General features: G+C 48.7%; 1 protein-coding gene across 5 annotated transcripts in view; it reads left to right on the top strand.

Moving 5' to 3' along the window:
• The window catches only part of GRID1 (glutamate ionotropic receptor delta type subunit 1), a 692098-nt gene that overhangs the window by 56967 nt on the left and 612316 nt on the right, over positions 1-22815 (top strand). The gene's annotated exons all lie outside the window — the stretch shown is intronic.

Below are 22815 nucleotides of genomic sequence, written 5' to 3'. Positions count from 1 at the left end.
AAGAGCACTGGTGGATTGATACCCTAAACTGTGATTGGGGTCCTGGGGACTCAGAGCTCATTGGTGGGACACAGGCTGAGAGCTGTTGGAGTCCAGGTTCTATCACTCTGCTCCTGGGCTGGGAAGCACCCACCACAAATACTGGCCTTGGAGGGAGTGCTGGGGGGACACCAGGTCCAAGTGTATAAAGATCGATGTGGTTCTGTTCTGAACAGAATCTTGGGGTTCAGTCTACTGAGAGGTTGGCTGAAGATTTGGGGCTTTGGGCTATCTCTGTTAAATTTACTAGTAACTGTGGGCGTGGTTAGAAGGATCTGAGCTTGGGGATCTGGGGAAGGAGAGTGTGAGGGCTGTCGCTAAATAGCTCTGGGACAGGGCAGATGCAGTGGAGAGCAGGATGGGGAATTTTTGGCTCAGGTGATAACAGGAGCAATCAGAAGCTACACAGATGGTGGAGCTGAGGCTGCTGACCCTGGCAGGTGGCCTCACATCAGCCAGTTTGGACCTGAGGGGATGATGGTAAGCTTGCACAGATCTGGCTCTGAGTTCTGAGGAGATGGGTGTGAGATAGAGTGACTTTGGCTTGGTCCTGGATGTGTTCATTTTGCAGGGGAGGGATGGAGGGGAGGGTTTAGAGCTCCAGGGGCTGAACTCATTGAGGCATTGGCTTCCAGGGTCCAGTGGAGAGGATGGGCTCCCCCAGCAAGGGGGCTTTGAAGGACCAGGAACTTCAGTGTAACCTCTGTTGTGCACGTTGCATGTATGTGTTTAGGTGCTGAAGGATATTGACTCCACTCCACTTGTTGGTCTTTGCTTGGGTGTGGGGTTCTTGAATGGCCTTAACCATGGAAGCCAGAGGCCGTGCTGCTAGTAATTCAAGCCTCTCGTAAGAGCGCCAGGGGAACAAGTGCGCTCTCTCCTGCCCAGGGCTCTTTCCAGGTAGAAGCGGGGCAGTGCAGACTCCTGCAGCTCTTTACAGCGCTTTGAGACCATGCCCTTGAGGGACGCAGCAAGCAGCGCCCTTCCCAGAACTCTCTAGAACACAGGCTCATTGGTTCCTTTTATGGAAAACCTTGGCCCTCGCAGTTATGTCCCCCCGCTCCACATTTTTGCTGGCTGTAGCACACAGATTGTGAGATCTTAGTTCTCAGACCAGGTATTGAAGCCTGCAGTGGAAGCATGGAGTCCTAACCATTGGATCACCAGGGAGTTCCCTTCGCCCTCTTTCTTTGTCCTTTGCTCGGTCCCTCCAAACTCCACCCCAGTACCTCAGCCAGGTAGTTTTTACAGCGCTAAATGTTCCTGCTACTTCATTTACTGTGACTTTATTAATTATCATTCATTAGCATGAGGAGGGGTCCCTTTTATGGGTGACTGAGAATAGAGCCTGCAGACTTTAGTCTCAGCTGACCCTTTTCTCACTCTGTCAAATCTAGCTGTGTTTAGGAGTTGCCTCACTCTGTGGTCTCAAGGAAATTAATGCTCTGCAACTTTCCCCTTTACCTCACCTACGACTTTATAAATCCAAGTCTAAGACAGATTCTCCTAAATCCTCTAATTTACTGTATCATCTTCCTATTAGCATAAAGTATATACTATTTCTAAAAATAAATAACCAAATAATTGTATATTTAGAAACCCTCTAAGTATATTTTATGTACTTACTGTTGAGCCTAGTACCTTTTCCTTTTCTAGCACTGCAGATTTCTCTTTAATCAATATCACTCTACAGGAGGATTTATGACTTATGAAGAATGACACAGGATCACTTTGAGACTGATGCTTTGTTCTTACTCCTCCTGTCCTGTACGTTTGGGCGTAGACTCCCCAACTTGTCACAGTGTACAGGAGCAGTAGCCTGTTTGAACCAAATATTCACCTTTTCTGGAAGTGACTCTGGGGCTTCTGCCAAGTGTCAAGGCCTCACCCCAAAGTTTGGTGGGCTTTTGTTCAGGTCTGAAAGTGGAGGGACCCATCCCTTAGAGGTGGGCTCCATGAAGCTAAAGATAAGTTGCTTCTAAGGCAGGGTTCAGCTGCAAAGATAAGTGTCTGGGGAGAGCAGGCAAGAAGGGCGGGGTGACAGGAGGTGAGGCAGAATTAGTGTGTGGATCCTTGATGGTAGAATTCACATCAAGGTGGGTTAAAGATGGTGATTCTCCTCTTCTCTTTGATCACAGTACATACACTTCAGAAGGCTAGGCCAGCACCTTGGACAGCTCCAGGACAGCGTCATCACCCTAAGCAATTCTGAGATGGAGCTACAGTTCAGATGTCACTGGTACCTTGCTCTCTCTCTGGATCTTTTATTTTTATTGTATGTAACATTAACTCAGGACTCTGGATCTCTGTGTCAGGAGGTCCCTTGTTTTCTAGGCTGGGAAATACATCTAGACTACAAGTAACTGGCCACCGTGGCCTACCCAAATGACACAGAACAGTGACCACCACAGTTGGGGATGGTGTCATCCAGCAGCTTAGAAGTGCTCCTCTAGCGCATGTTTATACCCAAGAGGCTCAGAGATGAAAACTCTCCATACCCTGACCATGCAAAGAAGGTGGCTTTTTTTCTTCTTCTTTGACAGTTAGCTTCTGGAAGCCAGACTTGTGGCAAGGGCAGGAGGGAGAGAACTGAGGAAATTGACCCCAAACATGGGGGGTTTAACCATCTTAGAGATCCTGTGGTTTCTGATCCCAGGTCACCACGACTCTTTATTTGGGAGTTTCCACATAGCGTCTCTGTTTCTCCCTGGGATTTGGACGTCTCCTTGAAACAGATAAGAGAGAGCCAAATGTGATTAGGAACAATTTTAAATTAGTGAGAGAAAGTGATTGGGGAAGGATACCCTTGGAAAGAGACTTCTACATTGGCTGGGCTGAAGACAGCCCTAGACAAGCCATTGTGCCATTAACACCATAGCTCTTATGGGAGCCAAGGCCAAAGCTGGGGCCACCTGGGGCCTGGGACTCCAGCAGGAGGGAGACCTCAGCTGGACCAACTGGGGTGGAGGACTCATCCATTCTTATTTTGGAGAAGAGGCAGGGAGCCCAGTTTATCTGAAGATTTGCTTAAAGAGTCTTGGTGGGATGATCCCTGAAGGCAGTTTCTCTTCTCTGCTTTCACATGTCAGATAGAGTCAGCATTTTCCATGGCCAGAAGACATCTGAGAAAGGGGCATTTCTAAGTGTAGTCAGGTAAATTGGAGCACTGATCACCTTCTCAAGGTCAGTGGGAGGATTTGGGCTGCAACCAGGAACTTGCATTTTTGAAGTCAAAACACTCATTTGTAATCCTGGCTCCCACCCATCTTGTTGCAAGGCCTTTGGAAAGAGGGCTGTGACAACTCTTGAGCCTCAGGCTCCTCGACTGTAAATGCAGACAGTGTTACTTTATTGGATTGTTGGGAAGATTAGAGACAAAGTGTAGAAAGTGCTCACTGGGAGTGTCAGGTCTTCCTTCTCAAAGGATCCAAGATATTGTGTGATCCTTCTTTCTGAAGTCCTGGGAGAGTCTTAGTGGTCTGGCCTTGGGGGAGGACCTCACTGGAATTCCCAATTCCCACTATTTCTGGGAGCTGATACTGGGACTAATAAAGACTCCACTCCTTTCTGTCTGCACAGAGAGGCTGAACTGAAGAGTTTCTCTGTGCAGAAGTGCTCCCAGCTATGGTGGCACTTCCGCTTCTGCTCCTGCAGCATTTGGGACCTCCGCTGTGGATGTTAGATATTCTGTTGCTTCCTCGGGCAAGAAGGAATGAGGGGCAGGGATGAGGTCTTGGAATCACATGGTTATAAACTAATAGCTCTTTCTTTTGAGTTTTATACCTCATAAAGCCAAGATCAATCCTTAACAATGTTGCTTCCAGTCACTTTAAGAGAAATAAAGGAAGTTTTATGGGACATATCTCAGGGCGGGCATAGGTCCTGCTTCTCTGCTTGCCTCTCAGCACCCCCATACTCCTGACCAGCAACAGGATCTTGACAAAGGCTTGCTCCAGGGAATATTTTATTCATCGGAGTTGTCCTGATAAACAGAACCAATAGGCATGCTTATTTCTCTCTCTCTGTCTCTCTCCCCTCCTCCATCCATCCATCCGTCTGTCAAAAGCAAGAGCAACAGATAGTTATTTATTCGTTTAAAGATCGACTCACATGATTGTGGGTGCTGACAAGTCCAGATCTCCAGAGCAGGACAGCAGGCTGGAGACCCAGGGGAGAATTAATGTTGCAGTCTTGGATCTGAAGGCAGTCTGTAGGCAAAATTCCTTCTTCTCTGGGGGACCTTGATCTTCTTTCTAAGATCTTCAACTGATTAGATGAGGCCCACCAGCATTATAGCGGATAACTGGCTTTATTCAAAGTCTACTGATTTAAATGTTAATCATTTTTTAAAATACAATTACAGCAACATGTAGACACTGGCTGCCATAGCCTAGACATGTTGGTACATAAAATCAATCATCACAAATGGGGACAATGCCATTCAGTGACTTTAAAATGCTCCTGCACCCCATATTTAAATTTGTGAGTTTCAGGGCTGAGAACACCCTCACCCTGACCGTTGACAAAGTGTGACTTTTGAGTGTACCAGGCTGGATTCTGATCTCTGCTTCTCACGCTCTTGGCAGTGACAGGACGTTTTGTCCTCTTAGCCTTAGTTTTCTCATCTGTAAAAGGGAGCCCATAGTTCATGTAGCCTGCAGGATCGCTGGAGATTAGTGGAGATCGTAGACAGGGCAGAGCCAAGCACAGGGTTAGTTTCCTGTCCATTTCTCCTCCTGCCTTTGGGAGCCTCTGTCTGCAGCCCTGGCACCTGCCGTGCCTTCTGGGCTGGGAGAAGCAGACAGAGGCAGAGTTCAGTGGGGCTCAGTAGATGCTTTTGGGGTCCACATCAGGGGTCCATGAGCAGCTGGGACCCCCTTTGAGACCCCAGCTGCAGAGCTGGGAGTAGGGAAGGGCCAGACTTCACAAGGAGCCAAATGTGGCCGCTGAGGATGAGACACATGGAGCATTTATTCGGAGAAATCCTTTCTGCCGACGCCTCCCTCCTCTTAATCGTGTCCTTGTCAGGCCCTCCTTTGTCTTGGTGCACCTTAAACAAGCAGCTTCTGAGTTCCCCAGGGAGAGCATGTGGCGTGACAAGGGGGAGAGTGCGTTTTGAAGCTGGTTGTTGAAGAGGCAGGTCAGGTAGGTCGTACAGAGAAGTGCAGTGGAGCGAGCTGGGGACTGGGCCCTTGAGACCCGCTCGACGCCTCTTCTGAGTGAGGTGAGAGCTGAGAGGGTCACTGCCAGGGTCAGGGGTCCCAAAAGCCTGCCAAGGAAGAATGGCAGAGGACACTTGACATAGCATCTTCTTCTGGCACAGCTAATAGGTATACCGTGAGAGCATCCAGTCAGAGCGGGAGGAAATACTGGAGAAGGGAAAGGGCAGTGTAATGAGAAGTAATGACCTGAGACTAAAAAGGGAAAATTCGTTGGGTCTTTAAAAGGTCAGTAGCTGTGAGGTCAGTTAGCCAGGAGATAACTTGCATAGGCAGGTCTAGGAGGGGTGTCCAGAAAGGCACCAGTGTGGGCGGGAAGTGCTCAGGGGGAGCCTCATCCCCGCTCCTGCCAGCTTTGGGGTGCCCAGAGGAGAGTTCAGGTGAGGCTCCTCAACTAGCTCCCTGGGGAACCAGGTGGGCTGCTGCTGTGTCGGAGAGAACTGGGGCTGTCACTGAAATCCAGACCCCCATCCTTACCCAGCTGTGTGATGTGGGGTGATACACCACCCACTAGGCAGCTCAGTTTCCTCATCTGTAAAATGGAGCAGATAAGACCTACCTCGTGGGTGATGTACGAGGAAGGGACTTCCTTGCTGGTCCAGTGGTTAAGACTTCGCCTCCCAATGCAGGGGGTGCCAGTTTGAATCCTGGTCGGGAGCTAAGATCCCACATTCCTTGCTGCCCGAAAATTAAAACATAAGACAGAAGCAATACTATACCAAATTCAATAAAGACTTTAAAAATAGTCCACTTAAAAAAAATCTTTAAAAAAAAGACAAATGAGGAAAATAAACAGCACCTACCCTTGTGCCTAGGAGGTAGTAGGTATTCAAGCAATGTGTGTTCTCCCCTTGCCGGCCCCTCCTGCACTCAGTCACGCCCAACTCTTTATGACCCCTAGCCCACCAGGCTCCTCTGTCCATGGGATTTCCCAAGCAAGAATGCTGGAGTGGGTTGCCATTTCCTCCTTGAGGGTATCTTCCTGACCCAGGGATCGAACCTGTGTCTCCTGTATTGACAGGTGGACTCTTTTCCACTGTGCCACCTGGGAATCCCAAAACAAACACCCTTGTGCCCAGCAGGGAGTAGGTGCTCAAGCAATGCGTGTTCTCCCCTGCCCCGCCCCTCCTCCACTGACTGCCTTCCTGCAGAGCCTAATCCCGGCCAAGCAGGGAAACAACTTGAGCTGACTCCTACCTGAGGAGCACTCTCCTTTTTGTTCAGAAAATCTCTTTAATGCAGTAAAAGATTCTTTCCTTTTATTTCACATTTTTATCTTAAGTTTTTCATACATACAGAGAGGTAGTAGAATAGTATAATGGACACCCACATATCCATCACTTGGATTTAACAGTTGTTAACATTTTGCTATGTATCTGCTTCACCTACTATTTTTTTCTTGTTGAAATATTTTGAAGTAAATAACAGACATGACATTTCATTCCTAAATACTTAAGTGTTTATCCCTAAAAATTTCAGCAGATTTTCCTACACAATCACAACACCGTTATCATGCCGAGAATAATAATCATATTCCTTATTGTAATCTAACAATCCATATTCAGACTTCCCTAGTTGTCCCCTAAATATCTCTTAATAACTGATAGGTTCACGTCAAGATTCAGTCAAAGACTAACTGTTGCCATCCGTTGTTATTTCTTCTAAGTTTCTTCTTATTTATACCAGTGCTTGTGAAATTTTCATGTGCGCCTATGAACCACCTGGAGTTCTTGCTAAATACAGATTATGATTTAGGTGCTTGAGGGGGGCATGAACTTCTGCATTTCTAACAAACTCTAAGTGCTGCTGCTGCTGGTGGCCCATGGAATACACTCTCGAGTAGTCAGGGTCTAAAACAGTACTGCCTCCATACCGCCCCCCGGCCCCCCCACCCGCCGGGCCCGTTTCTTTCTTATGACGCTGACCTGTTGTGGTGCACGGGCCATTTGTCCTGAAGAAAGTGTCCCCTGCTGCATTTAGATGGTGGCTCAGATGGTAAAAAATCTGCCTGCAGTACAGGAGACCAGGGTTTGATCTCTGGGTTGGAAAGATCCCCTGGAGAAGGGCATGGCACCTCAGTCCAGTATTCTTGCCTGGAGAATTCCATGGACAGAGGAACCTGGCGGGCTGCAGTCCATGGGGTCTCAAAGAGTCGGATGCGACTGAGCAACTCACACTTTCACTTTCCTTCATGGTGTCGTTTAACTTGTTCATCTGTTCCTTGTATTGTCTGTAAACTGGACATTAGGTTTGGGGGCAAGCATGGCCCATGTGAGGCCTTTGTGGAGAGACGCATCATCAGGTCTGTGTGCTTCATGTTCCATGCCATCCAAAGGCAGGGAAACATGTCTTCCAGTGTGATTCATGGCTGGGCTTCAAGGGGCCCTTTACCACCTGGAATTGTTGGTGGATGTTGTTGGGTGTGAGAGTACACATTTGGGGAGGTGGGGAAAGGATTCATTAATTGCTTCAGATTCTCAAAGGAGTTTTCACTACGAAAGACAACCATCAGATCAGATCAGATCAGTCGCTCAGTCATGTCTGACTCTTTGTGACCCCATGAATCGCAGCACTCCAGGCCTCCCTGTGCCTCACCAACTCCCGGAGTTCACTCAGACTCACATCCATCAAGTCAGTGATGCCATCCAGCCATCTCATCCTCTGTCATACCCTTCTCCTCCTGCCCCCAATCCCTCCCAGAATCAGAGTCTTTTCCAATGAGCCAACTCTTCACATGAGGTGGCCAAAGTACCAGAGTTTCAGCTTTAGCATCATTCCTTCCAAAGAAATCCCAGGGCTGATCTCCTTCAGAATGGACTGGTTGGATCTCCTTGCAGTCCAAGGGACTCTCAGGAGTCTTCTCCAACACCACAGTTCCAAAGCATCAATTCTTCGGCACTCAGCCTTCTTCACAGTCCAACTCTCACATCCATACATGACCACAGGAAAAACCATAGCCTTGACTAGACGAACCTTTGTTGGCAAAGTAATGTCTCTGCTTTTGAATGCAGCCGTGAAGAGATACCCCACGCCCAAGGTAAGAGAAACCCAAGTAAGACGGTAGGTGTTGCAAGAGGGCATCAGAGGGCAAACACACTGAAACCATACTCGCAGAAAACTAGTCAATCTAATCACACTAGGACCACAGCCTTATCTAACTCAATGAAACTAAGCCATGCCCTTGGGGCAACCCATGACGGGTGGGTCATGGTGGAGAGATTTGACAGAATGTGGTCCAGTGGAGAAGGGAATGGCAAACCACTTCAGTATTCTTGCCTTGAGAACCCCATGAACAGTATGAAAAGGCAAAATGATAGGATACTGAAAGAGAAACGCCCCACGTCAGTAGGTGCCCAATATGCTACTAGAGATCAGTGGAGAAATAACTCCAGAAAGAATGAAGGGATGGAGCCAAAGCAAAAAGAATACCCAGCTGTGGATGTGACTGGTGATAGAAGCAAGGTCTGATGCTGTAAAGAGCAATATTGCATAGGAACCTGGAATGTCAGGTCCATGAATCAAGGCAAATTGGAAGTGGTCAAACAAGAGATGGCAAGAGTGAATGTCGACATTCTAGGAATCAGCGAACTGAAATGGTCTGGAATGGGTGAATTTAACTCAGAAGACAACCATAGTACTTCCCAAACCCTTAAGGACATCAGAGCCATCCGTGGTGAATGGCTTTTTGTTCCCATCTCCTCACTCACAGAAGTGCCTCTTGCTGCAGATGAGTCTCCTCAGGAGGTGTGTTTAGCTCTGTGGAGCGAGTCCCAGGGAAGAACTTGGTCATAGGCACTGCTGTTGTCTGTGATCTACCTGCCAGGCAGTGGCCCACACCAGATGCCAGGGCAGGGAGAGGGTGCATGGTCGAAGGAACAGAGCTGTGCTGAGTGAGATGGGGCCTTAAACAGAGAAACAGCTGCCAGGTTGAGAGCCAGGATGGTGGGAAGTGGAGTCAGAGCTAGCAGGGTGAGTGACTCAGGAAAGAGGTGGTGAACTATGCCCTGAGTCAGCTCATTGTTAGGGGTGTAAGGACAGCTCTGATGGCTTAAGAGGCCCCTTCAGGTTCAGAACAACCTGAGACTGCAGAATGTATTCACTTGGATCAGAATAGCTGTTATGCAAAGGCTGAGAACAGTTGCCCTCTTTAATAGCCCTGAGGCCTTAAGAAGAGGGAAGAGCCCAGTGGTAGAAGGGGATCATACTAACTGGAGTCAGCTATTAGTGATGATTGTCGTCCCCTTGACCAGTGATGCTAATGGTTCAGGCCAGCACAGCTCAGAGGCAAGGCAAGCAGCTGATGCTAGCTCTCCCCTTCTAAGACCTTTTGGGTCCCTGCTGGTCCTTTGCTCAGGCTACAATTCAGGCTACAAGGTTGGAGTGATACTCCATGTCTGAAGGTCTGTCTACTGGACCAGTGAGCCCCTTGAGAAATGGGTCTAACCTGGGGGAGATTTGTGCCCACTCCTTTCTTTAAAGAATCAGCAGAGCTGGAGAGAAAAACACATGTGCTGAGGCTCAGGGGAAAGATAATGCTGTATAATTTTATATCTTCTTTTATACTGTGGCTTAGCCACACACCATTAGCACAACAGGAAGGAAAATGAACGGAAATGAGGGGTGTCAGTGGCGGAGATAGATAGATGGGGATGATTGATTTGGGGTTTTTCTTCAGTGCAACCTGAAGCAAAAAGTCGACGAGCCACCCTGAGCCAGAGTGGGCCAGGGCCAGGGCCTGGGCAGCAGGGCCAAGCTGGGAGCCATGGGTCATGGGCCTGCATGCCCCTGAGCTCATCTGTGACTTGCTGGGTCCCCATGGAGAGCTGATCCAGCTGTCTCTTTTCTGCTCCTATGAGGGGTCTATTTTACTTTTCAAATAAGGACTTATTTTGATTTTTTTGCCTTCCTTGGAGGGCAGCAGGAACTTGCAGGGCCTGCCTGGCCTGCAGCCATGTGTTAGCTCTGCAGGATGGGCTGTGCCATGCTCCCTGCTCTCATAGGATTGCTCACTTTCAGCGACTTCTCCTCTAAGATCGCCCAGCTGCTAAATGCTGCTGCTGCTGCTGCTAAGTCACTTCAGTCGTGTCCGACTGTGTGCAACCCCATAGATGGCAGCCCACCACGCTCCCCCATCCCTGGGATTCTCCAGGCAAGAACACTGGAGTGGGTTGCCATTGCCTTCTCCAGTGAATGAAAGTGAAAAGTGAAAGTGAAGTCGCTCAGTCGTGTCCGACTCTTAGCGACCCTATGAACTGCAGCCCACCAGGCTCCTCCGTCCATGGGATTTTCCAAGCAAGAGTACTGGAGTGGGTTGCCATTTCCTTCTCCGTGCTAAATGCTAGAGGTGGAATTTGAACTCAGTCTTCCTGCTTCCAAAGCCCTTGCTCTTCCTGCTGTCTTGTGAGGCTGTGGGTCCGTCTTGCCCTGTCTTTCCTTCCTGGCCCAGAATCCCGGGGCCCCACACTGGACTTTAAGCCCCTTCTCCGGATGGGGGTGTGGAATGGCTGGCTCTACTGGGGTGCAGCCCGGAGTCCCAGGGCTTTAGGGGCTCCACCTCTCCTATGTCAGAGTTACTAGAGTTTCATTCATAAGCATTGGATGGTTCTGCTGGGACCTTGAAGAGGTCAATCTGTGTGACCCTAAGGGCAGGACCAGACAAGGAATGGAGCCTCTAGAGAATTCCACCTGAGGAGGGCTGTTTCCAGGTGGACTTGGGAGGTGTCTTGTCCACTTCTTAGGTCTTCTGTATCAAGTTACCACAAGCTGCATGGCTTAAAACACCAAAGTGTATTCTTCTTCTTTTTGGGAGGCTAGAAGTCTGCAGTCAAGGTGTCAGGAGGGCCATAACTCCCTCTGAAGGCTTTAGAGAAGAACTCTTCCTTATTTCTTTCTAGCTTCTGGTGGCTTCTTGCAGTTGGGATTCCATGGCTTGTAGACGCATCCTTCGAGTCTCTGTTTCCATCTTCCTGAGGCTTCTTCCCTTTGTGTGTCTGGTCTCTGGTGTCCTCTCATCTCCCATAAGAACACCAGGCCTTGTGAGGATTTAGGGCCCACTCTAATCCAGTAGGACCTCAATCTAAAGATTACATCTATAGTTACCTTATTTCCATTAATAAGTTACATCCTCAGATTCCAGTGGATGAAACATTTTTTTGGGGGGGGGGGAACTGCTGAACCCACTACATATTCCACTTGTGGGAGTGCAGGCAGAGGCTTGGATCGCCCAGGCAGAGGTGAGTTAATGGTGCCAGCATTTCTTGCTCTCACGACTCTCCAGCCCATGGCCCTGCCCCATTGTCCAGTTGGGGTGGCCACTGATGCTAGGAGAGTGAGTGAGAAGTAGTCTCTTTAGGGCGGGGAGTGTGGTTGGTGGCTTCTGTGGGTGGGCCTCGGGGCGAGGAAAGGGATAAGCCTGGATATTTCTGCTGTCTCTACTAAGACCTCACAATCCGCATTAGCAAAGTGTTATTGCTCATCTGGCGAGCCAGTCCCTGTACCAAAGCTTCCCTGTGAAATAGACAGGCTGACTGCAGTTACAGGGCAAAGGCACAACCTTTGGGTCAACAGATTTGTTCACCTCCCAGCTGTGCACGACGTTACCACACTGAGCTGTCAGGGCATCCATAAAGTGGGGGTGATGAGGGTTCCCCCTACAGGGCTGGGTGAGGATGGAGTGGGTAAGGCATAGACAGTCCCCAGTTTCTCGTAAGGGTGAGCTTCCTTTCCTTTTCATCTAATCTGTGAGCTTCTAGAAGGCTGGATGCCATTCCTTCCTCCTGTGTACTTTTCCACGTGACCCCTCCCCCCACCAAGTTTTGGTAGAAAGTGGGAGCACAGTAATACCTAAAAATGAGCCTGTCTTTCCTGACGTCCGCTCTGTACCTGGTTGGAGCTAGGACTTCAAACGTAAACTGGACAGAATCACTGCCCTCAAGAAAACCCCCAAGCCAAGCAGGAGCTGCACAGATGCACTGGCAACCCTGTCTGGGAGAGGTGCAGTACTGGGTACTGAGAGGGAGTGAGAAAGCCTCATGGAGTGTGCAAGCCATGGGGTAAATCCTGAAGGATGGGGTTTTTCCAAGGAGGTAAGTATGGTGTTCCAGGCATCCCAGGAGAAGCACCACACAGATCTGGGGCACCCACTGAATCTGGGCAGGCCAGATCCTGGGGGGCGCCCCAGGCCTTGACCGAGAATGGTCAGGGCCCACCAGAACCCCTCAGTCCCAGCCCAGGGTTTCTAAGTGGCAGGTGAGGCTGACCCCAGAGCCAGAGGCTCCTTTGTCTGAGTTTTAATATAGTAGACAAAAATGCTATTACTTTGGAATGGAAATAATAGAAGCAAGCCCCTTGGTTCTATTTTCATTTTCTGTATTCCCTTCTAGTCCTTGGTTCATGGGCACATTTTTAATCACAGCACAACTACAGTTTTGGTTACCGCTTTCTTCATTATACTGTAAACATTTTTCACTGTAGCTACAGAGTTTCCATAATTATCATTTCAATGGCTGCATAAATTGGCCATTAAGTTGATGCTCTTTAATTTGCTTAAACATTCCCCTTTGTTAGAGGTTGAGATGGTTGAGATTATTTTTAGTTTCTGGATGTTACAAATCATGTAATGCTGACCATCTTCTTAAAGTAGGCTTTTCCTTCTCGCGAATTATTTTCTTGGGGAAAAAAGTGAGATTATTGAGTCAAAAAGTGTGGGCATTTTTGTGGTACTTGTAATGGTAATGTCAAGTTATTTTCAAAAAGGGTCACTTCTCATCAATATGTGAGAAGATGAGTTGACTATAACTCATGAAACATTTGGTGTTGCAATGACAACCCTTTGTTTTTCGTTGTTGCTATTTTAATACCTGTGAAATGACTTCCCATTTATTAACAGAGGTGTATGGAGCGCTTCTGTTCATGTGTACTTATTTAAGGCACCCATTGGTACGGGGATTTTTTTTTTGTTTAGCCCATTTGTCTGTTGGCATCTTGAAGTTTTCAGAACGATTTATGTGAACTCTTTATATTATAGAGTTATCAACACTCTGCCTGACACCTTGCTACAAGTATTTTTCCTAGACTGTTTCTATTTTAGTTATCTTGTTCCTTTCCTGCAAAGCTTTTGTACTTCTATATTTTTGAATCTGGGTGTGTGTGTGTGTGTGTGTGTGTGTGATTCATACTTTCTTTTACCAGCATGAAACTTGAGAAGTTATCATTCCCTTCAAAGAACAGATGAATATTTCTTGCTAATTTTTTGTTTGTTTGTTTGTTTTCATTTGACTTCTTCACTTGATTCTTTAATCTCTCTAGAATTTATATTTTGGAGTGTGTGGTAAAATGTGTTTCTGAGTTAATTACTTTTCCTCAAAATTACTGGTTATCACAGCATAATTTATCAACCAAGAATTCCTTTCTCCATTGTTTAGTATTCCCTACTTTGTAATACATTAAATTCTTAGTGCAGTTAGGTCTGGGTTTTTAAATGCAGATTCACATTTCTGTATTTCTGCCAGTTCTATAGTATGGGGTTGATCAAAAAGTTTGTTCGGGTTTTTCCACAACATCTTACCAAATATTTTAAGTTATTTTGCTTTATAATATGTTTTTGTAGCTAATTACCTCTCTTTTTTCCCATTTACAGATTTACTATTCTCATCTGTTTATTTTCAAAATGATTTTAGAATAATTTAATTCCTTTAAGGAATCCTTTTGAGATTTTGATTGGAATCAAATTAAATTTATAAATTAACTTTGGGAAAAACTGACATCTTTATAACATAAAGTCTTCCCATCTGGGAACAGTTATTTCTCTATTTATTCAAGTCATCTTTTATAACTCCAATAAAGTTTGGTAGTTTTCTTAAGTAGGTCATGCATATCTCTAGTTTAATTTATTCCCAAGTAGTTACACTCTTTGATGACTCTGTGAATGAGATCTCCTTTTTAACTTTATTTTATATTTATACCTGTCTAGAATACAGTGATAGAATAATCAATTTTAATAATTATGCATTTTATTTATTATATATCCAAGATGGTAATAACAACTGCAGAATTCAAAAAGGAAACAAGGGGGTAACCCACAATGTCACCGTTTTAATAAGCAAATAGTTTAAATTTTTCCGTGGCTCCTTCTAGAGCTTATCCTCAGACAGGTGTTGCACATAGCTATGACCTCAGTGATGATCTGTTTGGCATCCCGCGGCTTCTCTTTTATTACATCATAAGCATTTTCCCTTCTTGCTGTAGAGTTTTGCTAATGACTCCCTTTAAAGGTGAGCCATGGGGACTGAATGTTGGTTCTCAGACATCCTGAGGAGCGTATGGGGGCAAGGGAGGCGTATGGCTCTGGCCGTGGTGCAGAAGATACTGTGATTAGCATGGAGCTGGTGGAGCAGGCAGTACAGGGCTCCACCTTGTTCCCAGCAGGGCTTGCCAGGGCTGGGCTAGTCCCAGCTGCATGAACCTTCATGGAAACAGGAGGAGCAAAGAATCAGAAGCATCAATCTCAGGAGAAATGAGGAGGTGAGTTTGGAATTAACTGATGGAAATGGCCCTGTAGAGTCAGAGGGACAGGATACTTTTCAGATCTCTGGCTTTGGTGCCAGGGGGGCACAGTGTACATCTCGTTGGTATGCCTTCCTCATCTTTTCACCTCTTTAACATTTACCAAGTACCTACAGAATGTTGTTAGGTGCCAGAGATACAGATGGACAAGACAAGCTCAGATGTGACCTACAATATCACCCCCACTTGCTGCTTCTGGTGGAGGAAAATGAACAGGCATGCTGACCAGTCTCAGTTTGGTTCAGTCGCTCAGGAGTGTCCGACTCTTTGCGACCACTTGAACTGCAGCATGTCAGGCTTCCCTGTCCATCACCAACTTCTGGAGCTTGCTCAAACTCATGTCCATCAAATCAGTGATGCTATCCAACCATCTCATCCTCTCTCATCCCCTTCTCCTAATGTCCTCAATCTTTCCCAGCATCAGGGTCTTTTCCAATGAGTCAGTTCTTTGCATCAGGTGGCCAAAGTATTGGAGCTTCAACTTCAGCATCAGTCCTTCCAATGAACATCCAGGACCGATCTCCTTTAGGATGGACTGGTTGGATCTCCTCGAAGTCCAAGGGGTTCTCAAGAGTCTTCTCCAACACCACAGTTCAAAAGCATCAATTCTTCAGTGCTCAGCTTTCTTTATGGTCCAACTCTCACATCCATACGTGACTACTGGAAAAGCCATAGCTTTAACTAGATGGACCTTTGTCAGCAAAGTAATGTCTCTGGTTTTTAATATGCTGTCTAGGTTTGTCATAGCTTTTCTTCCAAGGAGCAAGCATCTTTTAATTTCATGGCTGCAGTTACCATCTGCAGTGATTTTGGAGCCCAAGAAAGGAAAGTCTGTCACTGTTTCCATTGTTCCTCCATTAATTTGCAATGAAGTTATGGAACCAGATGCCATGATTTTAATTTTTTGAATGTTGAGTTTTAAGCCAGCTTTTTCACTCTGCTCTTTCACTTTCATCAAGAGGCTCTTCAGTTCCTCTTTGATTTTTGCCAGAAGGGTGGTGTCATCTGCATATCTGAGGTTATTGGTATTTCTCCTGGCAATCTTGATTCCAGCTTGTGCTTTATCCAGCCTGGCATTTCACATGATATACTCTGCATATAAGTTAAATAAACAGAGTGACAATATACAGCCTTGACGAAAGGAATTGGGAATTACTTTCCCGGTTTGGAACCCGTCTGTTGTTCCATGTCCAGTTCTAACTGTTGCTTCTTGACTTGCATACAGATTTCTCAGGAGGCATTTTACTGTTAGTATTTTTTTTCCCCAGTGTCAGGATAGTTTTATTCTGATTTTCTTGTGAAAGCTTGGAATGGCAAGACAGGACTTTAGAAGACAAGGCCCTGAATCAGTGTATAGTTCATAAGCACAGTGCAACAGCACGGGGCTGTCTGGCCTGCCTCACTTTAGTCCGTGATGTGAGGGGCTGTTTACTTGCTCTGGCTCCATCATATTGTGTTTCTCCATTCTCTTTGCCTTTCCTTCTCTTTGCAGATCTCTAATGTCTTCTCTCATCTGTGCTGCCCATTCTCCACTAGCAGAAAACCCTCTTCCTCTACATTTCATTGATAACTAGAAGCCAATGGAAGAGAACTCTCTCTTGCTCTCCACCAAGTTGGCTTGCCCAGCAGTCTGCGCTCCAGATGATGCTCTGGGTCGCTTCTGATGTGTCCGCGTTCTTTCCCCTCCTCTTGAGCTATGCACTCAGTCCCTTTTCACTCAAGGCCGCTGTCCCAGCAGATCTCCCTTCTCTTCTTTGTTGTCAAGTTTCTTTCTCTGTTGATCTTCTCTATCAGCTTAGGCATGTGTTGTGTGCTTGGTCGCTCAGTCATGTCTGACTCTTTGTGACCCCATGGACTGTAGCCTGCCAGGCTCCTCTGTCCATGGGGATTCTCCAGGCAAGAATACTGGAGTGGGTTGCCATGTCCTCCTCCGGGGGATCTTCCCAACCCAGGGATCGAACCCAGGTCTCCCACATTGCAGGTGGATTCTTTACCATCTGAGCTACCAGGGAAGCCATAACTTATGCAAAGAACTGTGTTATCGTCTTCTGCCTTAAAAAAGCCCTGGTCTGGCCCCACTTCTTCATTACTGTACCACTTCCCTGCCCCTTTGCAGCACCATCTCTGCTCTGGGCTCCAGTGCCTCCCCTCCAATCACTCCTGAATCCTCTGAAATCAGGAGTGAGCCTTCGAGACTGTCAGAACTCCCCCCTCGGGATGCATGTCACTCTAGTGATGCAGTCATCTAATCTTTCCTGGCCTGACCTGTCTGTAGCCTTTGGGACACTGGACACTGGACACTTTCCCTCCTGTGCACTTTCCACAGGGCTGGGGAGCAGGGGGAGCAGGGGAGCAGGGGGAGCGAGCTTATTCCTCCTGGCTGTCCAGCCAGCCTTCCTGGTTCTGTTGCTGAGTCTCACCTCCCTGACCTCTACACATTGCAGTGTCCAAGCCTCGGACTTTGAGCCTCTTCTCTTTTCTGTGGCACTCCCTTTCCCGGTGATTTGAACCTTTTTAAAATACTATGTACATACCGATGCCTCCCAAGTATAGCCAGCCACTGTCCTCAACCCTAGACTGACTTGTCCACTTGGATGGCTTCTTAGTTGAGCGTGTCCCCAGCCAAGCTCAGTTCTTCAGCCCATGCAGGCTCCCCAAGTCTTCTCTATCTGCCCATCACTCCCAGTGCTCAGGCCCCACATCATGGAGTTCATCTCACTGCCCTCTTTTCCCCTTGCCCCAGCAGCCCATCCTTCCATATTGCCCCAGTCCTCACCCCAACAGCTGCTACTCTGGTCTCAGCTACCACCATCTCACGCTCAAATTATTGGAATGGTCTCCCTGCTTCCACCCTTATCCCTTCAGTCTGATCTCAGTGGCAGTCAGAGTAATGCTGATATGAACAACTAACTTCACATTGCTCTAATCAAAACCTCCAATTACTCCCTGCATCACAGGGCAAAAGCTCCCACTGTGACTGGGGCTGATGTTCCTGGGAGCTGACAACTGGTCTTGTTGGAAAGTTGGAGGGTTATGGATGCTTTGGCTCTCGTGGATTGTGCTTCTCAGTCAGCGTGGTGGGGTCCATTGGTCTATCAGTCTGATAACCTTGAGTGATGTGGACTTAGGAGTTCACCTGTCAAGGCTGTAGTTCTGATGGCCATGGGCTCTTGGGCCTCAGTGAGATAAGGGCTGTGAGGCAGAACATAGTTTCATTTACATTTAAGCTGCAGCCGACATAAGGTGTGGGTAAGACCACTTCCTAATGCTTAATGGGGGTCGGGGGAGGTGGGGAGATGGAAGGGTCTGCCGCTCTCCTGCAGGCATCCCCCTGGAGCTTGCCTGGGGTGACCTGGTGCCCACACTGACTGCCATTCATGAGGCTGACAACCTCTTGTCAGCAGCAGTGATGGCTCAGAGAAGGGCCTTGGCAGTTATCTGGCAATTTGAGTGCTCCCTCTTGGGCTTGTAGTGGTAATGGTTGTGGTGAAGCCTGAGAGCCAGCCCCCAGGTGCCATTTTGGGGTGGCTACCTGGGATTTCTTTGGAAGGAATGATGCTAAAGCTGAAACTCCAGTACTTTGGCCACTTCATGCGAAGAGTTGACTGATTGGAAAAGGCTCTAATGCTGGGAGGGTTTGGGGGCAAGAGGAGAAGGGGACGACAGAGGATGAGATGGCTGGATGGCATCACTGACTCGATGGATGTGAGTCTGAGTGAACTCTGGGAGTTGGTGATGGACAGGGAGGCCTGGTGTGCTGCGACTCATGGGGTCGCAAAGAGTCGGACACGACTGAGTGACTGAACTGAACTGAACCAAGCCAGATGCTTTTCCCCTAGACTGTACCCGAAGGGCCAGTGTGGGTGTTCAGTAGGACTTCTGGGTCCTCATGAGGTTCTATCTTGTTTACAGTCTCTGACTCAATTCAAGAGCAAGTTTCTAGAGTGAATGGTAATCACATTTGAGAATCACAGTGCCAAGAAAAGCCTCCTTCTGGGCTTTTTGACCCAGGTCTCGAGCTGAACATTGCTACAGGGAACCTCCCCAATCGATAATGTAAATGAACACACACTCTTCAAATGACAGGCACCATTATTGCCCTTACAGAACCCTGGCTGGAGACAGCGAGCTCCCTTAGCCTCCTTGAGCGTGTTCTTGGTGGGCTGTGCTGGTCCTTCGAGCTGAGGGGGTTCTTGTCCAAGACACGCTGGGGGCTCATGGTATCTGCTGCTGCTCGAAGCTTTGGCATGGCAGGGAGGGGCATCAGCGGCGAGATTCTGTAGGGAAGGCAGCCCGTGGTAAGTGAGAGTCCTGTCCTCTTGCACACACTCAGGTTCTGCCATGCACAGCTTGTCATCTGTCAGTGCATCTCTGGGTGGCCGAGAGCACTGCCACGGGGGTCTTTTCCCCAAGAGGCGATGGTGTGACGCAGTAACCAGCACCTTTGGTCGGGGCAGAACATAGCAGGGACGGAGCATCTCTGGGGTGGTGGCACTGAGCCTGCCAGAAGAGCATGTCAGAGCTGAGGACACCACCCTGGCAGTCTGGGCACACCCCAGGTGAGATACCGAGGGAGGAGGAATTTCCTGGAATCTGCATGTACATCCTCTGTTGATCTGGATCCCAGCCACTTTCTGGGATGTCTAAGTAGCCTCAGAAAGTCCCAGGACAGCGGGAGTTCTGAGCTAAAAACACATGACTCAGAATTTAGGTTGATTGCATCCAACATGGGAAGCCTCTGAAAGCTGGTGCTATTAATAATTATGCCAAAACACAAGTGCATCCCAGCTGTGTGGGGCAAACCAGGAGGTGTGGTCACCCTGCTGGGGTGTACATCGTGGAGGGGGCTGGCTGGCTGTGTGCTGAGGTCTCTCTGATGGCCCGGTTGATGGGCAGAGGTCTGCCTGAGCATCACATCCTCAGGATGAGCCGCCCTTCCACTCTTTTGGGTCCTGACACAGTCCAGACAGACCATTGAATCAGGGGGCTGGGCCAAACACAAGTATAGTCATTCATGTGCATTTTTTTCTCTGTTGCAAAAGGCACTTGATAAACCAGTAGCAGCAGCTGCTTTTAATTGATAAGTTAGTTGAGGCCCTCACACAGTGCTTTGGCCTTTTCCTTCGTTATCTCCTGCTTTGAAGTGGGCACATAATTTTCAGCGAAGGGTGACTTTGTGAATGCCTAACCCATTCCTTCAGGAATATGGTGGAGACTTTGGTGACCTTTAAATCTGAGCTTCTTGTGTGGTATATGTGTTCTGTCTAGCCTTGGTTCCTCTCCTCCCTCACTGGAGCTCCTTCCCACTGGTCCTCTTGTGCCCCAGGCTACATCCATGCCTCCAAGCCTGTCTCATGCATCTTTTTGCATCTCACCCACTCCTCCTTGAGAGCCCTGCTCCTTGGAGCCTTCCAGTTGCCAAACAGAGTGGTCCCCCTCTCCCGCTCCCTAATCCCTCACTGCTCAGCAGGAGTGTGTTTCACGCGTCCTGTGTCTGCCTCCCCCACCAGCCTGGGCTGTCCCGAGAGGAGGGACCATGATGTAACCATGAAACATGGTTTGACTCAGCAAACACATGTGGCTGTTTGTGTCTGACCCAGGCTCTGGGACCTTGAATGTGCCCAGACAGTGGTGGCTCAAACCAGTGGGCTTCTTGCTGGGAGGGGAGGGGGGCAGGGTCCTGAGGGCCCTAGTTTTCCCCTCTGCTTCTCCGCGTGGGCGCTGATGGCATCTCAGGGACACCAAGAGTAGGTAACACTGATGGAGCTTTTGTGCGATGCCAGGCCCCGAGCAGAGAGCTTTATTAACTCTACCACGTGGTGTGGGTATCGCTGTCATCTCTACTTCACAGATGAGAAAAAGAGGTTATAAGTCAGGTGACTCTCTCTTGGTCACGTATCTGGTGCCTGGCAGGGCAGTGATTTCATCCTGCATCTGATCCGATTCTAGGATCTTAACCATATGCTGAGCTGCTGAGAAGCATTCCCTCCCTGCCCTTTGTGGAGGGCAGTCTTGCTGCAAATTCCCCGCTCTGCTTCCTGTGGCCTCACTCGTGGGAGGGAGCTGGGGCCTTGTGGAGCCCGTGCTAGTTTCTCTAAACCAGTGGAAAGGCAGGAAAGGGAACCATAAAAACCAGACATTTCCCCGTCGGTGATAGCATCTTGGTGATTGCCTCCATCTCTGTCCTTTGACTGTGCAGAGATGGGGGTACACAGGCTGCTCCCCAAGGCATATTTCCTAGGTCCATGATAAAGGGCCAAGTTCCCACGGTCACTTCCCAGTGGTGGTCCAGGCTGTCTGCTACCCTTGTTTCCTCATCTGTAAAGTGGGAAGGTTGAGTATCTATTCCCTGGATTGTGGTGAGGGTTAAGACAGAGGCTTAATCTGTATATCTCTGCCTCTATCTGTGTCTATATCTGCCTATGTGACTAATCTGGACCTAGAGCCGCGTTTGTATGTATTAATATATAACGTATGTATTGGCTTCCCTGGTGGCTCAGCAGTAAAAATCTGCCTGCCATTGGAGCCGCTAGTTCAATCCCTGGGTCGGTCGGGAAGATCCCCTGGAGAAGGAAATGGCAACCCACTCCCGTATTCTTGCCTGGGAAATCCCATGGAGGGAGGAAGAGCCTGGTGGCCTACAGTCCATAGGGTCTCAAAAGAGTCGGACACGACTTAGTGACTAACAACAGTAGCAACAACAATGTATATGCTAATCTAGACATACGCTTATACCAGTAGCTCCACGTGGCTGTCTCGGAGCCGTGCTGGCAGGCCGAGTGCTGTACCTGTGTTAGGCGGCTTGGGATTATTCTCACTGAAGCCAAGTGCTGGGGCACAGCGCTGGGCCTCTCTGAGGGTCTGTGAGCATGCCTGCCTTACTCTCCCACCCGGTGCTGCCCTCTGTCTCCTCCTTGCCCTGCATGGCCCCCAGGCCTGACCTGATTGTGTGGACAGGCTTCCTGTTTCGCTGATCTGTTTGGCAGGGACTCAGGACCTGGATATTTAAGCAGCTTGTTTATTAGAAGCGGCTCCCTTTCTTTCTGTGTCTGACGTCTCCCTGGCTGCATCTCTTTTGCGGGTCATTAAGAATGTCACATTTGGTTTAGGCGAGCGTGTCACCACGGGGTTTCTCTGAGAGCATCACGTACAGGGCGGTCCTGAAGGCGCCTCCCAGGAACTCCCTCGCCGGCTGCCTGAGACCGACTGAGAGATGGCGTCTGGCCCACGAGGTGTCCTGATGGCACCAGTGCCCTGGCTCTGGGGGTGCAGAGCCTCACCAGGCCACTGAGTCTGACGATGCCGGTGCTGGGAGTGGTGCTTGCAGGAGTGCCCTGGGCCCTCACCTGGCCTGACAGGGGCAGAGGTCAAGGTCTCTGACCGCCAGGAGAGCCCCCTTCTCATCTGTCCTGATGCGGCCTCATCACGGAGGGAAAACTGTTGACAGACGGAGTGTTGGGGTGGACAGAGCCCATGTGGGGCTGGCTGCAGGCATGGGCATGGCCGCACCACAGCCTCCAGCCACCCCTCTGCTGTGTCCCTCTTGTGTGTCAGGACACTGGGGCCTGAGGATGACAGGGCTGTCCCAAGCCAGCCTACAGCTTGGGGCAGAGCCAGACCCGAGTGACCACAGTCCCCTTCCTTCTGCTGAGCCACAGTGCCCACCAGCTCCATTCTGCCACCTACCTGCAGGCCCCTCACTGAGACTCTGCCCTTTCCTCAGAGTCTGAGCTGGGATTCCAGGACCCCCAGTGTATTTTGCTCTGATATTTGCTATGGGAATCTGGTTGAGCTCCTGGAAGCAAATCTCACAGATCCCTTCTATTATTGGATCCCCCTGGAGTTTTAACTCTGAGTTGTCCACAGTGAGCCTCCAGTAATTCATCAACTACAATTTCAATTTTCCTGCCCACCACTGGTTTCCGTAGGTGAGTCTCTGCTCCAGTAAACTGCAGCTGCCTGTATTCACCTGTTGGTGACTTTCCCTGTGTAC

This window comes from Bos javanicus, chromosome 28 (assembly GCF_032452875.1).
Source record: "Bos javanicus breed banteng chromosome 28, ARS-OSU_banteng_1.0, whole genome shotgun sequence".
Classification (NCBI taxonomy): domain Eukaryota; kingdom Metazoa; phylum Chordata; class Mammalia; order Artiodactyla; family Bovidae; genus Bos; species Bos javanicus.
The sequence above is the reverse complement of the archived record's forward strand: the minus strand, read 5'-3'. Positions and strand labels throughout refer to the sequence as shown.